Consider the following 5,311-nt stretch of genomic DNA (forward strand, 5'->3'; position numbering starts at 1 on the left):
TTCCTGTTTGGAAGGGAAGAGCATGAGTGATAGAAATATGCTCAGCAAATCTCTGGAAGTCTCTGTATTGTGAGGGGTTCATATTTACTTAACATGTGTGACGGCGGATCATTCGCTGATTTAACTATACATTATACAGGAGCCCCGGCTCGCTGATTTAACTATACATTAAACAGGGGTGGCTCGATGATTTAATTCAACATTATACAGGGAGGGCTCATTGATTTAACTATACATTATACAGGGGGCGGCTCACTTATTTAACTATACATTATACAGGGTTGGCTCAGCCCTTCCTGCGGGAGAAGCTTCTTGGGGTCAGCCCTTTACAATGCGCAATGAAGTACAGTAGAAGAGCAGACATTTATGCGGTAATGTCAAAGTTCAGGTTAATTGGGAAATAATAATAAAAAAAGAGATTTAAAAACATTTAACCAAGTAGGTGAAATAATAATCAAGAACACGCAGCGGAACAGATATTCAATGTTCCTTTAAAACTAAACAAACCTCGGCAGGCCACGCTGGAAATTCATACAAATCTATGTGTTGACATGAAAATGAAGGCCGTTGTTTGTTTGCCTCTCAGGGCGGAGGACGAGAAATCCGGGACAACAAACGCACCTGCCGGGTGTGAGCGGCCACGGAAAGAGCAGGAGACCTTTATTACGACGGCATTAAACCCCTAGGGGAAGACATTGCACGGGCGTTCCCGCGGGCTGCCGGGGGGATTGTGGGAGTTGGAGTTTATTATCATCCAGTGACCTGCCCACTGGCTTTACCTGCTTAGCAGAGGCTTGTGTCCCTGGGTCTTCTTCATGTCGGCCACTAAAAGGTTAGGGTTCTTCATGACGGCCCCAATAAAACCCCCTTTTATATCCATTTATAAATCACTTTGGGTGAAACGCGTCAGTTTTGTTGATAATTCTCACCCGTTTCCTGTGTCTTCATAATTGCCAAAGTAGCCATTTTCTGGGTCATTGTAACACAATTTAGCCATTATTTGAAGGAAGGACAGAGGACTTAGTGGTTACTTTGTGACTTCGCTCGGTTTCTTTGCAACGTGAAAATTCTTCAGAAAAAGCAGACATTCTGTTCAGAATGTTTGGAGATTCTCGAGACAGCTGCTCATACAAAACGTATCCCAACTTTATCTCGACATTGGCCAACTCTTGGACCCGGCCCAGTTAGACGCCATCTACGAGCTGCCCCAAGAACTGATCCGGTGACATATATGATGCCATCTTATAAAGTTATGCCGAGAGCTTCTCACATTGAGTGACACTCAGCCGAGGACAGAGGGGACAGGAGCTGCCCAGACCTCCTTCGCTGTCTAAGTAATGGGGGGGGGGATTTTCTTGCCGGTTACCAAATCTATGTCCTAAAAAAGGAGATTTATATCGACGCTTAACAGACTTCAGAGTAAAAAGAGGTAAATAAATAACTATGCAACGTTTGCATCCTGTATGCATTCAATATGTGTTAATACTTAGGGTATATTTAATTCTGGGGGACGTTAAGCAACGTGGATTGATCCTCTGTTGAATATCGATTATTGATCTATACGGAACACAACGGACTCCCTGGCCTGTTACCTGTTCGTGGTTTTCATATCGGATTCCTTTTTAATACATTGTACTATTTTGTTTGAATGAACTCTTTGAAGTCCACGGTGAATGTCAACATTTTTGGTCTAGAAACACCAAATCCAGCTTAATGCTCCATGGCGTTGAGCCGACCTTGTGGTTGGAGTCTTATGCGTCGCTCACGGGACCTTGACGCGTTCGTGCGGCCACCGAGACGTCTTCAGGACCTCGCTTTGCTCCTCGGTGGTCGCAGTTGAGAAAGAGACTTGGCTCTCTTGCCTTGGCTGAATAATTTGTCTGTTGCTGATGTTTTCTGTCCATCTGTTAAATAAGATTTATTGTACTTTGGAAACATGAAAGCACTGTAAAAAAAAAAAAAAAAACAAAACAAAAAAAAAGCCGCATTGCACTAATTTGCTCAATATGCGTCTCGGAAAAGGACGCCCCATTCGCAGTGTAGTGTCGACTGTGTAACACATAATGTATGCAAGGATATAAAATAGAACATTGGAACGATATCAAAGTGGGTGTTCTCTTCTTTGACACAATGCTTGATACATAAACAAGAGAATGACCCCCATGAGACCCACCTGGGAGTCATCGAAACACAATTCTCCGTGTCTGTGTTGGTTTCTCCAGTGGGTGGTCGATGTTTTTTAAGATACGTAGACGTGTGATGTCATAGAATAATGGTTATGGTGTTATCAGGGGCCAGGCTAACAACCAAGGTGATGCTCCGATGTTCCATGGAGGTTTACTGGCAAAGGGGGGGAGGACATTTTTTAAACTGGGAAAAGAAATTAGCCTCGTTGGCCCAAGTACCTTGGATTTCGTGGCCATCTGAAGACTTGTTGGCCGACATGATATCAAGAATATATACTTTATAATTATTGGAATTATATCTACAAAAAAAATAAAAAATAATAAAATTAAAAAAAGAAGGTAAAAAGGCTATTTAGAACATGTAGAGAAAAGAGGAGATTTCAGAAGGTTTAGCCGAAATTGTTTCAGCAGTTTTTTAGAATGTATTGGTTAACATTTCCTACCAGCCAATGAATTCTACATCCCTGGGAATCCATCGCGAAAAACCAGCTTTTCCTGAGCTGGCGAAAGTCATAAGATTATAAAAATCACGGGAAATCGCTGAAATAATTGAAATCGTGTTAATTTAACAGTATTTGGGGCACTAACCTCTGATTTGATTATTTTCAGCTTTATATCCCAAGGTGATTACCTATCAATTACTCCCTTCTAAGAATCTGAAAATGTTTCCCAGTAAAATCATTAATGTTCTATTTCACATCTTTAGAAAAAAAAAATGTAATTTGGCATTCTATAGACATCGTAATCTCCCCCCCCCCCAGACTCTGAGTCATCATTTCAGGGAGGAAAAATCAATTTCAATAATTTTGTTCTTTGGCGGGGGAAGGGTCTCCGAGGGATCACAGCCCGCATCGAATATTTCGCGGAATAGATCTTTAAACTGAAAGCTACGAGGTTCAGCGTCCACGTCGTGATGACATTTCACAAATGGAGTCACGTCGTGGCTTTTTAAGGTTCGGAGTCCCGGGAATGAAAGCGATGGAGAGAAAAAGAAAGGCATAAAGAATAGATACGGCGTAGATTACATCAGATTATAACAAAATGTTTCCATGACGACATCTTGATTCAATGGGGTATTGATCATTGGGGAGAGATCTTGCATTCGTAGTCGAGTTCTGCGGTGGGTTTCGTGATTATATCGTGGAATCCAGGTCTTCTACCCCCCCCCAAAGGAATGAACTAAACCTGAAGGCACCAAATCATCTGCAAAACTGCACTTCAGCCAATCGTCTCTGTCCTCTGCCTGGATTCCCCATAAGCCAGGGGCGTCCAACCTGCGGCCCTCCAGCTGCTGCAGGACTACATCTCCCATCCTCCTCAGCCAGCCCCTTAGCTGAAAGAGCATTATGGGAGATGTAGTTCTTCAGCAGCTGGAGGGCCACAGGTTGGACGCCTTTCGCCATTAGGCATTGACTACACTTTTTAGGGACACTTCTCATCATAACACCTGTGACCATTTTCTTCTATTTGTGTCCATCTTCTACCCAATTTCCACCTACGCCTCACCACATTATTTCATGATGTGTGGGACACCATTATTGTGATGTCATACACTTGTGATGTCAATCCTTCCTCGTCTTTCAGCCACTTATATAGAGCGAAGCCAACTCCATTGGCTAAGATGTTGTCCACATTAATGGTGCCAGATGGGTTCTGTTATCTACAAAAACATGGACAACCCAAAGACCCTCTTTCAATGACATCATTCCAAATTATTACACCAGGAGAGGGTGAGAGGGGGGCTTTTATTGATTTTTTTTTTTACTAAAACCATCATATGCTTCACATTTCCATTAAAGCCGTGTCGTGACTTTGTTACCGACCTCCTCGCCATTCCATACAAACCTTGTTCTTGAGAGACGTACGGACCCTGGAGACCGGACATCCCCGAGGGTCAAAGGACGCTGCTGCTCGACGCTGCAAACCCTTTCAGGAATAGAAGTCAATTCCCTGCATCACATAACCCAAAGGTCAAAGGTTAAATAAATCCTCGAGGATCTCGTGCACTTATTGTCTCCCTCGGGGCCCTCGATCCATCTTAGTCCAATATATCTAAGCTTAATTCCCTGATCTGTGACAGCGGGGTCCTCGGTGAAAGCGCTCGGGTTACGTTGTATCAATGATCTCGCGGAATCTTTTTTTTTTTTTTTCTCCTGGCAGAAGCAAAATGTTAAGAGAATTGTCTCTGCCCGTCGAAGCGGCTGCCGATTTTACCTGTTGCCTTGGAAACCAAGCTGTTGGCATCGTTAACCTTTGCGCCGTTGCAGGCGTCCATCAGTTACAGAATATTTCTGTGTTTACAGCGCCGGGGAGGACGTTAAAAACAAAGCGAGGCGATTCTCTGCGAAATTGGGTAATTTGCGAGGTTTGCTCATAAACCTTTACGTACAAACAATAGATTTTGAGTTATAGAACGCATGCTGGCTCCCATTCCTGGGTAAAAAATAGCAAATGTGGAACTATCTGCTGAAATATTCCTTTGGTTTCCATGGTGACTGCCCCGTATTTAGAACTTCATAAATCTAACTCACTGTGTCCTAGTATTAGGGCAATTTATACACAAAAAAATGCATCCAATCCCTTAAAATGTCCCAAATGCCCTTAAATTAAAGGAAATGCCTACATCGCTCATGACGTCAGCCGGTGTATTTACCCCCTGCACCCGTGCTTTAATTCAGAGAGCGCGGGGCAGCCGGGGGAGAACAATCCCGGTCGGTTACAGAATAACCTCATTGCTTTGCGTCTCGGAGCGTCCTGTCATTCTCCATCTGCATTAATTCCCCAGGACATGATGTAACCGGCTGCCGAGCAGACGCTCTGCGCATCTAATGCAGCTTTTAAACGAGTCACCGATCGCATATTAACCGGTTGGGCGCAGAAGCCGCCAAGCGCCGGACTTCATTCAGGTCCATCCATGGGCAGCTAGAGGGGCTTCTCCAATCTGGAAGCTTAGATTATAGCGACGTCTCCCCATTTTCTCCACTTCCAACCCATCCTTTATTTCTCTTTTACCCTCTTTATTCTTCCACCCCAGACTGCGAGTTACCTTACTATCTTTACTCGTTCAGAGTCTCATTAACTAAAAGCCTGATCTTTAGAACATTTTAACGAGGACGGGTCCAGGT

This window comes from Spea bombifrons, chromosome 9 (genome assembly GCF_027358695.1).
Source record: "Spea bombifrons isolate aSpeBom1 chromosome 9, aSpeBom1.2.pri, whole genome shotgun sequence".
In the NCBI taxonomy this organism is placed as follows: Eukaryota; Metazoa; Chordata; class Amphibia; order Anura; family Pelobatidae; genus Spea; species Spea bombifrons.